Source organism: Serinus canaria, chromosome 20 (assembly GCF_022539315.1).
Source record: "Serinus canaria isolate serCan28SL12 chromosome 20, serCan2020, whole genome shotgun sequence".
Lineage (NCBI taxonomy): Eukaryota > Metazoa > Chordata > Aves > Passeriformes > Fringillidae > Serinus > Serinus canaria.
Window position 1 is genome coordinate 4,769,504 of NC_066333.1, and position 13,273 is coordinate 4,782,776.

A 13,273-nucleotide genomic window follows, 5' to 3' on the forward strand; every position below is an offset into this window, starting at 1 on the left:
TAATGATGGGCACTGTATAATAACCCAGATAGATAGATACACCTTAACTATTATCTTTTCCAAATGGTGCAGGAGCACTGGTGCATTACACCACAACTGAAGCAATCAGGCTGCAGGTGTTTGGTCTGGAAAGGTGCAGGGAATATATTTCCCATTCCACCTTCTCACCACAAAATGCTTCCAGTGACTTACTAAAGATCTAATGAAAAAAAAAATCAAAAAGCTGTACTACACTAGAGGAAAAGAGCAGAAGAAGTCAAAGTCATCAGCAGTGTCCTAAAGCCTGGGAACTGCAAGCAACTTGCTGAAATTCCCAGGAAATCCTAGGATGCTGGTAGTGCAAGCAAAAAATCGTAAGTGATTGCTATCAGTAGGGTTTGGAGGAAAATCTGTCCTCAGTCCAAGGTCTTGTGATGAGCTGAGCTCAGTGCATACAGGTAAGATATCCCAATAGGTAAACAGTGGTTCTAATGTTACTGTGGGTCCTGATTTGCCTGTCTTGGTGTCCTGGCCTAGATAGGGATCAGAGAAAAGCAGCAAAAATCCTCAGTTTTTCCCTCTTTGTGATCCTTGCAGCAAAGTAGTGGAAGACCTGAAAGATGGCATTAACCCAAAGGTGAGGTGGGCATGCTGTGAAAAGGTTTAAAGTAGCATATTTATTATGTCCTTATTGAAAATATTAACCTTTTGTGACAGGATGAGAGAAATGAAGTAATGAGGACCTGGCTGGTTTATAGCTGGGTAAATGCACAATCTGTACAGATATCCCTGCTTTGGATAGCAGTGGGAGTTTTCAGTGTCCACCAAAATCTAAATTTCTCTCTTTGTCTTATTAAAGCCCTGACTCAGCAGATCCCTTCAGCATTGCTTTGCTTTCAATTACAATATGCACAAACTGGCTTAAATGCTTTGGACTCCCCAGTTTGATTCCAAGTGAGATAGAAAATGGCAAAATTTAGAACATGGAACCAATAGGTGCCCTAATCCCCTGATGTCCTTGGTGCCAAGTCGTGTTTCAAATCTGGCCCATGTGCAAAAGATCCTCTTCCCTTTTTATAGTTCATTTAGTCAGGGGTGTTTTTGACAAAAACCAGCAAAATATCCTGGAATTACCTAACGTGCTTGCAAGGGATTGCCCAATGGTTTGTGCAGCGTTCCTGTGCAGGGGTTATATAAAAATGTTCTGTTGCTATGTGAACTGGAGGTTTGTTTTGATGTAGCATCAATACCCAGGAGGGGAGAAAGGGGTGGGGGGAGGGAAGAGAAGGGAAGACACTGGCGTGGTGCCAATCGTTGGAGTTTTTGTCATGATAAATGGCTCACAAGGAGTCAGCATGACCCGCCAAGTAAACCCAAATGCTCTCAAAGAGCCGTGGGCTTCAGATACTGCTGACAGACAAGCACTCCTTATCAGCCTTTTTGTTTAAACACACAGGCAGGGCTGCACAGGCAGGAGATGTGCGGCAGGGAGGGAGAAGCAGGCCAGCAGAGAGGACTGTGCTGGCAGATAATGTCCACCCAGATGTCCACAGCTGATTTCCACCCACTTGACTTCTGCAGAAGCTTTGCATTTCCCCTCAGCTACACACACAGGTCACAGTGGATCCCCTCTGCTGCTGCTGCCTGCGGTGGATGAGTTGTGGAGCACAGCAAAGGCTTCTTTGGTTTCTGAAGGGAGGAATTCGCATTCAGAGCTGTTGACTGAGATGGGGGCTCATGTTTCTGTTGTACCTGCATCAGAGGCAGAGCTTCTCTGCACTTGGGTTGGTTTGTTTTATCCTGCTTTTTGGGTTTTTGTGTATTTGACTCAAGTGAAAGGTTTGGGATGTATAGCTTTGAAAGTTGATTTCATATTTATTTCTGATATTTTTGCTCCTTATCCACTCTCTCCTAGAAAGTGTCAGTCTTGTTCTGGTGGGCAGGTCAAGACATGAGCTCAGTATTGGTTTGAGGAGCACTTGTGCACCACTTAGATCCCCTGCCTGATTTTATGGAAATCTGTCTGTAAGTGCAGCCCCCACAATGCCTAAACAGCCTTTTGCTAACAGACTGTAATGCACTCAATTTACACTTGCAGGGAACAACTACAAGGACAACCAAAGATATAATTAATGTGAAATAAGTATTCCCCAGCAGAACAGTCTTAGGGAATTGATGAAGCTGAAGAAAACTACTTTTCTCCAGTTACTCTCAGAGGGAATTTCAAAGCAATGGAAAATGTTCAGGAGAATATCCAAATAAAAGAAGACGTGTTAGAAAGAGCCTACCCTTAACTGCAAGTGAACCATTCAAATCCTCGAAACCTAAGGAGTAAGAAATAGGATAGATTGAGAAATTAAAAACGTCAACCAGAGACAGAAGATAAAGGGATTGAATCGTGAGTCTTCCACTGTTTGGGTGAGTGTAATCATCTCTCCCTTATCCACGTTGCTGTGTATACAAGGACAGGCGACAGGGGAAATAAGAAGGACATTATGAAGCACAAGTAGTCACAGGACATTTGAAAATACGAAGTATTTAATAGTAGCAAGTGTGAGCAGAGTGGATTAAATAGGTGCTTTGGTGAATAGCTCAGTTAAATGATCTGCAAGCCCAGAGCTGTGGAGACAGAGCCTGGTGTCGGCGGCAGTGAGACGGGGCGAGCTGGCAGGAGACATCCCTTGGGGGAGTGAGGGGAGCAGAAGGAGCTCTTGGAACAAGCTGTGCCTTGTATCCCTGAGACAGCTCGGGGTGAGCTGGAGCCTCTGCACAGGGCAGTGAAGCTCTGGAAGTGATGCTGGTGTGGGCTGCAGGAGTGGTGTAGCTACATCAGCTTTGTGCCAGGGATGGATGGCTCAGCGAGCCAGTGGGGCTGATCAGCTTCTCTTCCTGGGCTGGAGTGAGCTGTGCCAGAGTTAGTGAGGGGCTTTTGTGCTGTCCTTTGCTCTGAGGTGTTGAGGGGTCTTCAGGGCTTGGCCATGAACTCGTGATCAGGCTGAATCCTCTGTGTTTCCCATAAAGGGCATGGAGTTAATGGACTAATGGTAAGCACAATGCAGACACAAGAGTTAATGCCTGCAGTCCACACCTGGCTTTTGACTTGACTGACTTTGTCGTGACACTTTATTTATCTCTTTGTGCATCTGCAAAATGAGGAGTGGTGGCAGCAGGTATCACCTTTCTGCATGACTGGAGAGAAATGGGAAAGAGATTGGAGAGATATGGAAAAGGAGAGTCTAGGAAACAGGTTGTCACAAGTGGGCGAGGCTTCCAGGGATGAGAGGGTGGCTTGTCTGATGGGGTGGCCAATTGCTTCCTCTCTACATAATTATTGTTGCCATCAATGTGAAGACCCAACAGCTGAAATACATATTTGATTTTGTGAGTGGGACTTAAGTAGACAGAAAATCAAATCGAAGCCAAGAACTAGCCTGAAGGCAGGCACATCCTAATGCAAAAAAAATTTTAAAGGGATTTGAGCATTCCCTGTGGCACAGTTTCCTTGTCCCACTGCTGCTGATGCAGCATGGACTGGTTTCCCCCAATTTCCAGGAGACCAAAGAAATAAAATACTGTTCTGTCAAAACCAAAGTGCCTCTGGGCAGCAGATGAAGAGGGTTTGGAGCTCTCTATCTTTTATTGGTTTTATTTTTTTTCCCTTTTCCATCCTGCATTTGCTCTTAAAGAAATTGTCATTGAGGGGGGAGAAGGCAAACAAAAGTTGACTTTTGTTAAGCGGTGGAGACTTGGCAGTTCCGTGGAGGTCATGGTGCTCAGTCAGTGTCAGCCTCCATTCCCCAGAGTTGTATCCTGTAATGTATTTATTTATCATTACAGACGGCCAAATTTTTTTTTTCCCCCTTTCAGTTTGTTCTGTCCAAGGCCGCAGGGTTCCGACAGAGATCAACAGCATTCCCGCAGTGATGAAGCAGCTCGTCAAAAGCTGAATTAGATGTTAAATCTTTCTGAAGTGGGGAGGAGGAGGAAGGAGGGGAATCACATTGTGTTAAGAATTTATCATGTGTTGTTTCCTGTGAGATAATGTATAGGAGAAGATTTGTTATGGTGCAAGTTTCAAACTGCTGTTTCAGGGCTACAGTGTCTGCCAAGCTTATGATGTATTTGATCTTTTCTGAAAGTCCTTCTTTTCCTTTGCTACCTTTTAAGCAGGCTGTCTTCCAGGTAGGTAAACACTTAAATGCTTCACTACTGAAACACATACAGGTGAGCACTAAAATTTGCATGGATAAGAGGAATAAGCAGAAATAAGCTATAATAAACTGTGAGGACCAGTGAAGCTCCAGCTCTGGACAGAAGGCTGGGTGCTCAAGCCATCCTGAGCTTTGCAGTTGGATATGTCAGACAAGCTGTGCAGATGTGCCTTCTTGTGGAAACCTATGAATTTTGGTACAGATCCTGAGGAAATCAAGGCCTTGATTTGCAAAGGTGCTGCAAAATGTTCCCAGCATTACTTCATGCCCAAAGAAGCCACAGCCTGATGGTGCTTCTGAAAACATTTATTGAGCCATTCTGTATCAGTGACTATCTCTTACAATGCAGGTTGCTTTCTTGAGCCTGTGCACTTGTAACCTGGTGGAAATACCCTTTATGTTCTTTCTTTTCTCATGTTCCTTTTATCCTCAGAAGGACATAGGGCTGAGCCTCATTTATGTGTTCTGATATAACAGTGTTTGCTATTTGTAGTTGTTGAAAAGGCAGTTCATGTCCCTTATTAATGGACTCTAAAATGCACCCCTTTTAATCTAAATTGAGAGGGGGAATGTGTCCAAAAGATTTTTCTCTCTGAACCAGTACACTGGTGTAAGAACATTTGGGGTAAAATAGCTTTGCTCCAACAAGTGCAATGACAGATGAACAGGCAATCCCAAAGTTTACTCAGTATTGTTTTGTTCCCAGTATCTAGGTCAAGATATTTCTGTTTTTTTGAATCAGAGTTTCTAGAGGTCTTAAATAACACTGTTAATATTATGAGTGGTTTAGTTATCAGGCAGGAAGGAAGCTTATTGATCAGCAGGAAAAGCACTGTGTGCATATGAGCCATCTCTTCCTGCCTGCCTTTAATGAATCTGAAATCCAACATCGGGCTTGGAAAGTCCCTCGTGCTGAGGGATTTGGGAAGGAAACTTGTAACACACCTTCCTCCTGCCTCAGCTCCTTGCCTGGTTTTTACCAGAAGCACCTGAATTACTTTTAATGAAACTTTTCCATAAAGCAATCCTGAAAGTGTGAACTACTGTGTGCTCTGCTTAGGAGCGAGTGAGGTGCAGGGGGAAGTCAAAAATTCACCCACTGTTGGATGAGTCTTGCCACTGACTTTGGGTTTGAACCCATTTTTTGTACTATCAAAGTGTTGGTTTGGCCTCTGGACTGGGTGAATGTGCTTTTCAGATGCTGGCTCCCTCCTGAATATCCACATGGGGAAAACACATGACTGGTTTAAACCACCAGGCTCAGAAAACACCAGCAGACACCACGGGTGTCAAGGGTGAACAATGATGTTGTCAGTCAGCATCTTAGGTTGCTCAATTTGATTACAAGGAACTTGGAGGTAAAATCCAGGAAAAAAAATGTTCTGGCTTTTCTAGGCTGTCCTAAAAGGAACTTTACTCCATCTTTCCTTTTGGGGGTTTGTGATGTTGCCAAAGAAGTTCAGGGTAACCTGTCTTTGCTCAAAGCAGAGAGGTACATAAGTTGTGACATCATCTTTCTTAAGAATGTCTCCCATCTCTCACATTAGATCATTTACAGAACATAGGGCAGTAGCAGGAATCTCTGAGTGAGCATCATCATCATGAGATGAAAGAAAATCATGGTGTTTCCTCTGCCCATTCACTCAATGAAACTTGAACTCCTCCTGTGAAAGCAGCAAGGCTTTGACAGGAGGACAGGTGAAGAGCAGGACCTTTCTGGGGTATGGGAAGTGTTAATTTGAAACCCTCTGGCCGAGAAGTGGAATTTCTGCAGGAGTTCAGGATTTGTTGAGTAACTCAGTGAAGCAGCAGTGGCATTTCTGTGGTGTGGCTTGGCTCAGAGGAGGCCCCAGCAGCAGGCTCTGGGAGGAGCACACCCACCTGGGAGCGCTTGGTACTCACCTGTAGCTCCTAGGGGAGATGAACATCTGCTTGTGGAGTCCAAAAAGAGCTGGGCTGAGCTTGGTGTGCAGCCCAGCTCAAGTGGGAACATGCCCAGATGCTGAGCTGCTCAGGGAGCACTGCAGATGGGAACATAAAGGATGCATAAAGGGTTGGGGATTGGGAACATCACCTGTTCCAATGAAGGCAGCTACAGGGCAGGTTGTGCAAAGTGACTGGGCTGCTCTGACAGTTCACCCCTGCCAAAAGGGAGAAGTGTCTCTGTACCACCCAGCTCTTGGTCGAGCTCTGCTGGACCAGCTCACCACACTGAGTGCAGCAGTGGGGAGCTATCAGAGCAAGTATCTCGTGGGACTTCATCCTGCCCGGTGTTTGCAGAAGGCCACAATGAAGCAGAAAAATGAATCCTCCTCTGCCAAGCAGTTTTATTTACCATGTGTTCCTCTTTGCAGTTTCTGAAGGATCTGGAAGAAATTACCAGTGACAGTTGTGAGAGGGATGTACTCCAGCTTGGCGGGGCTGGTTTGTGCTTTGTTACCACATTGCCTCTTCCTAGCAAAGTGGATTTGCTGGTGGCATTCCTGGATTTCTTGAGCTCTCATGCTAACTCTGGTAAGTGTGTAGAAAGGTAATAATGAGCATCATACAGGAAATAGCAGTTCAGGGGTTTGTTTGTTTGTTTTGGTTTTTTGGTTATTGCAGATCTGTGTTTCAGGCTGGAAAATGCTTCTGTAGCCCACTTGGATAGGAGTGTTGTATTGCTTTTCCTGGTTCTTTATTTGTTCCATATGCCTTTCTGTTATATCAAGCTGCCCATCCTGGGCTTTTGGGCAAGATCTGGTCCTGCCTGTGACACTGCAGGTCACACAGCAAAGCCTCCCAGTAAAGGAGTGTAACTGTCACAAGAATGTGTTTCCAATGCACAGAAAAGAAATCCAATAGAAAAGTGACATGATAAAAGACAAGCTGTGTTGAACAAAGATGTTTCCTGTGTATCACACCCAGACATGGTGTATTTCATAGTACAGCAGAGCACACTCCATCAGAATCACAGGGAAGAAGCAGACCTGCTAAAAGAATAACATTTTGGTGCCAGGGAAATTATGCATTTAATAGATCTCCGCTGGATTTTGTAGAAAGATTTGCAGCTACATTCAGCCTTGGCTAAAATGTGATGGCAACATGTTGTAGGAGCCAGTTCCTCCTCAGGGCTTCCTGTTACAACAATGGAGCTGTAAACGGTGTTCTGGAAGTGGCAAGTGTCAGAAGGCAGCAGGATGTCATTGCAGTTGGGAGGTGCTTTTGATTAACTGGCCTGTTCAAATGCTGAGCTGTCCAGGAGAAATCCGCTCAGGTCGCTTTTCAGATGCTTGGAGGGGAGGAAGTCTGACTGTGCTCTACATGCCTTGTTGCACTGGATCCTGATCCTTATCCAAATCTACTCTGGCCAGAGCAGAGCCTCAGGGTAGAGTTTTTCTCCTGCATGCAGCCTCCCCTTACTCCTGGCAGCTGCTGATGGGACGCAGCTCTTGCAGAGAGGCAGGATGGATGGAAGGGACAGACTTGTTGGGCTTCCTTTAACCTGTCTCCTACTGGCAATTCCTGTCCAAGAGAAACCTCTGCTCAATGTCTTCAGCAGAAACCTTTCCAAAAGTTGACAGCTTTGAGTGAAAAACATCGACGTGGTGTTTTGTGTTTTGCATAGAGGGTTTGAAAAATATCACCTACAGCATGTCAGAGTGCCAACTGTTTGCAAACTTTGGGGCACTTCCTTCCTGCAGCATTCAAAAGAGTAAAGAGCTCATCCTCTGTCACTTCTGTGTCTACTTTGGAAGGGACGTTTCTCTAGGAGAACTAGGACTGTCTCTGCAGAGACCAAGCTGTCACTAAAAGATTTGTGCCTTCTGACCACATGAGGAGAAAAGCCAATTTTATAAAGGCGTGTCTCTCTCCTCTGTCCCTGCCTTCCCACATGTACCTGTCCACTTCAAAAGGAGACTGAAAGGAAGGAGGATGTAAGGTGGGACAGTGGATGGTGCTCTTGGCTGATGCCAGCAGCAACTGGACACAACCTGTTCTGCCTAGACCATCTGCCTTGTGATAGAAAATCCTAATGGATTCATTTTAATTTAGGCTTCAAAGGCAATAGGTTGGTTCTCTCTTCCACATTCTACTCTTGGAGTGATAATTTGACTATTTTCTGGCTGTGGAAGGAGGAACTGGTTGATGAAACTACTTTACAATGTATGAGTGGGAGAAACCCCTGTGCCAGGGGTGGCTGGGGGGCAGGGGCAGCGTGAGGAGGGGAGCACTGGGCAGGGTGGGCTGTGGATGCTCTCTGTGCCCATGGGGTGCTGAGGGAGAGTTTCCACCCCCAGCAGTCACCACTGGTGCTGCAGGACCTGCCCTGTGTCTGCAGGCTTGCAGGGGAGGCTAAAATAGTTCTTGGCATCAAGTCTTGGATCTTGGAACCTCTTTGCTTAATAGATTGCTCTGTCTCCCTAGTGATAGTGCTGCAGCTGCAAGCCACAGAGGCATTTTGGCTGAAGTCCTCTTGGTTTAAAGGAGAGAATACTGGCTGGATCTGCTCAGCAGCAGCAGGACTGAGTGCTCCCTTTTCACCCTGCCCTGGGAGAGTCCCAATTCTGCTAACCTGAGGGACACATCCCTTCATGGCCCAGGCTCTGGAGATGAGAGAAACAGTGTCTGCAGAAGATTTTGGTTTATATAGAAAGATGTGAAGTCTCTGCCCAAGAGGCTTTTTTTGTGCCTTTTTTTCCTTTTGAAAGTTACTAAGTTTATTTTTGTCTGTGTGAGTTGGCCTGGTTTTTTTAATATATGGTAAAGGTGGCTAGAGTCCTGCATAGACGCTTTTTTATATTTCATATAAACCTAAACAAATATATTAAATAAAAGTCCTTTCACCTCCAACTTGATGGTTCAAATCCAATCGTGCTTGGGAACAGAAATGTTCAAGCAGTAAAAATAAAACATCTCCTGATTTATGAATAGAAGTGTCAAGCTTTGACTTGCTGTGATTACTGGCATCACATTATTTGTGAACGTTCAGACAACTGCCAGAAATCCACGAAACACATTTGTGAATCCCAGAAGTTTCATAAACTTCAGCCTGAGTGGTTATTTGCTTTCTGGTGGATAAGTGGGCTGGCTGGAGTTGTGTAACGAGGCCAGCTCACTAATGTTCAGGTCTCACAGTGATAATAAGGAGTGCAAAGCTCTTGTTCCTGTTGCACAGCAGAAGGTGGCAATTCTGCTCCAGTTTACACCAGACAATTGCCATTTGCTTTGGGGAGATGGTGTTACTGGTTTGAGGAAGCCAAGGAAGAGGGGATACAGCCTGACTTTCAAGCCTTACATTGTTTGCTGTGGCAGCTCCTGGGGGGGAAAAAAAATTCTGTTATTTTCTTCAAGGCTGAATTGTCCTACTGAAAAAACCACAGCAGTGGTAACACCAGGTAATGCTTGTAGAGAACAGGAGGTGGTGGGAAATGGGGCTGGGGTTCAGGGCTCTGTGCAAGGCAAAGCACATCAGCCACTCTTTATTTGTACCAGTGTTCAAATGCCTGAAAAAGCATGGGAATTGAGCAAACCCATATGGATTTCACACCAGGAGAGGAGATGCCACAATTAAAGCCTAAATTCAAGGCATAGCTGTGCTAAGATGACTCTCTCCCCAGCAGACCCTGCCATAAACCAATTTGTTGGGCACCCAAAAGCGACGAGTGAATCCCAGGCTGTGGGAATCTTGGCTCAAAGCAATGGCAAGACATGGCCTGGAGATTACAGAACTACTCTAAGATTAATTGTACATGATATTTTGAACTTTTTTAAAGTGTTCTTTTCCTTTATGGGAGTCTTTATGTTCTCTCACTGCTTTCTCTCCATCTGCAGAAAGTAAAATTTTGGAAAGGTTATTATAGCAGCTTTGTCACAATATATGGTACCTGCTTGGGGAAGTGACAGGATAGGGACAACATGGCATAGTTTGCTTCTGCAAGCACTCTGCATATGTGAGACTTTAAACCACTATTTGCAGTTCTGTTGGTATTGTAAATAATAGATCAGGTCCATGATTCATTTGCTGAAAGTTCCAGCAGATGCGGTGCAATTAACAGACTGTAGTCATTAGGTTTTGGAGAGAGGGTGACATATCAATTTTTAACTGTTTTTCTGCTTAGAAACACATCCAAGTAGTGCTGCCTCCAGAGGGATATGCACATGGATGAATGCACTTTGTGCATGCCATTTTATATACATTCTCACTTTGCTTTCCAAGCATTAACATGTGTAAATCCCTTTGGCATGTGCAGATACGTGCAAGTGGGCTGTGCACCCATAGCATTTATTTGCATATGGAAGAAAGCATATGTGGAACTGTGTGCACTGAGTTACACTTGCACTGAAGCCCCTTGAGGGTTTGACCTTACAAAGTATCTCTTCAAACCTGCAACTCAGCGAGATTTGGTTCCTTTTGCCTCCAGAATAAAGGCAGGGTGACTTTTTGGAGGAACCATGATATTATTTTAGGAAATAAACCTTTTGAGTTGTATTGCTCAGTTGCCTTCCCTTTAATAGAGTAACATGAAAACCACAGAGGTGGAGAAACCAGTCTTGGTGGACAAATACAGGTGTAGCTCAGTGGTGCAGGTTAAGCTGGTACCCAAGTGAGTTCAGGTAATTACTGTTGGGGAGATTGTTCTTTCTACCCACACAAATAATCCTGTGGCTTCAGCACAACACCACAAACTCTTTGCTGCTGTTGATCTCATCTGCTCAACAGACTCGTCCAACAAGTTGATTTGGCTTTCAGGGTCTTAAAACAGGAGAGAGACTGTGGAGCTGTGGTGCCCATTCCCCACAGTAATGCAGGACATGACCCAGCAGGGTGAATCTCACAGATGTGATCCAGGACCATAATTATAGTTAGCCTCTGGGAATATTAATGCATGCATTTGAATTTTGAGGGCAGTTGAAACAGAGAAAAAAGGTTTTGAGAACAGCTTTTCCTTTACATTTTAGGAGGGCTTTTAATTATTTTGTCCAATAGCTCCTAACTTCTGCCAATAGTTCTGTTCTTTGTGCATGGATGTAAAGATGATGACAGTATCTGAGAAAATATTTCCTTGAAATGCCAGATAAAACCTGAGAAATTTAGCTGGGGAAACTTCTGAGAACCTTTTGGCAAACTGTTGAGTTTTTTACCTCTGAACACCTACCACTGATTACTTAAATGATTTTTTAAAAATTGAAAACTAAATGAGTGTACCCCTAACTTCCCCGATGTAGGCAGTCTTGCCCATGTGAACTTTTTTCTCTCTTCTTATGCAGAAATTGAATGTTTCATTCTGTGTCTTACAGAGGCTCTAATTCAGGTTCCCTACTGTGATATCACTTTATTTAAGGACAGTGCAGGAGGCAGGAATCTGAACTGGCTGCCTGATGCTTAAGAAGGTGAATAATGACTTGGAGAAGACCTTGTGGGTATCTTTTGATCTTTGGGCTTCAGACACCCCTTCACCCATAATTAACTCGTGTGTTGACTGATCACCTGAGTGATCAGGGGAGACTCAGCATGTCAGTGGGAACCAGGGAACTATTACTCCATGGCAAAACAGCAATCAAGCCAGCTCGTCTGTGATACAAATCAGATACCTGCAAGAACAAGTCATGTAATGGCAAGCTGTACCGGAGATGGATGATATCCTAAATCATTATCTTCCATGGCATCAATTATGTTTACAGGCTAAGCCCATGCTATCTTCATGGCAAGCCCTGCATCCAGATAGCAGCAGCAGCAACAACAAAAATTAAAATTACAGCATGAATTTCGGGAGGGGCAGTGCACTGTGCATGACTGGCTAATAAATCAAGACCATCCGTGGATTAGATGGAGGGGAATGCGAATGGTTATCATTCTGTTGTATAAAATGCATAGCTTAGGCTCTATAGATCATTTAAAATATATATGAATTTGAAATCAGCCAAAAGATATGTCAGGCATTTTTCTCCTTAGAATTATGGCATGTTTTTAAAGCCTAAGTGCTTTTCAGTACAAATTTTAGCACGTTTTGCATTCAAATGAAACATCTACTCTACGTGTGAAGCCTTTGCACACAGTGCCTGTAAAAGTGGAGGGAATCACTGGATTTATAGGTTCTTTTGCACATTCTGTCAAAGTCATTTCTGCCTAATGGAGCCCATGGAACAGGAAAGGCTTTCATTGCACAACTTTCCATGAGAGATAATGTTTGCTGCCTGGCACATTGCAACGCCTAAACAAAGCCTCAAAATAAGTTTGTGTCAAAAGAAGGAACCTCAGCTGGGAAGGGATTAAGTTAATAGCATTTTCTGTAATGTCTTTATCAGCATTTCTGTGGCCAGTTTGTGACAATAAACAGGGGAAAAAAAGCTCATGTTTGAGATGGAAGTAAATTTCAGGCTGATATGAGTGATGTACCTCATAACCAGTTATAATTAGAAGGGAGGCTTCTTACAGCGCCGCTCCTCTATAAATCACTGCAGATATTACCCCAACTTGTACAACAACTATGAAATATGCTGGGAAATCTGAAACTCATGAAAAATAGGTTCTTTTGTTGCAATTTCATTCTCAGAAAAGCTCTCATTTGATAAAAGCTTATGCCTTTTTTTGACTGGTTTCTTAAAACTAAGGTAACCAGCCTCAGTTTCCTATGAAAACTGTTCAAATTTAAATTTAGTAAAGTCTTTTTTTTTCCTTATAATCACAGTTTGTATAAGATTAAAGCACTGAATGTTTTGCTACACAGAGTCCTTACTTGGAAGAGACTATCAAAAAACTCAAGCAAAAGTTTTCTATAGCAGGAACTTCTTATTAAACACAATTTTACATTGAAGAAGTCAGAAATACAGGTTGATAGTTAATAATTGTGTCTTTCCCTCTTCTCTTCTGACAGAGTCAGCTTTGACCTGGCTGGGTGCCCACCTGCATTATTCCAGATGTGGCCATGGAAAGTCCACAGGGAAAGCAACACTAGGGGAGAAGGTCTTGCTGGCTTGATGACTAAAAACAAAATAAAAATCAAGTAAGATTCCTCGAGTTTTTCTCTTGCACTAGGCTCTAAGTCTTTTTCCTCTGGTATTTTAATTTTAAGAGAAAATGAGTTTATTTTAGAAATGTG

At 43.8% G+C, this 13,273-nt stretch overlaps 1 long non-coding RNA gene across 1 annotated transcript; it reads left to right on the forward strand.

Annotated features, from left to right (window-relative positions):
• The first annotated feature begins 1,622 nt into the window (after positions 1–1,622).
• Positions 1,623–13,189, forward strand: LOC127060298 (uncharacterized). Its single transcript, XR_007779186.1, has 3 exons — positions 1,623–1,763; positions 6,545–6,704; positions 13,049–13,189. It is a non-coding gene; the product is annotated as an uncharacterized LOC127060298 (long non-coding RNA).
• Positions 13,190–13,273: the final 84 nt, after the last annotated feature.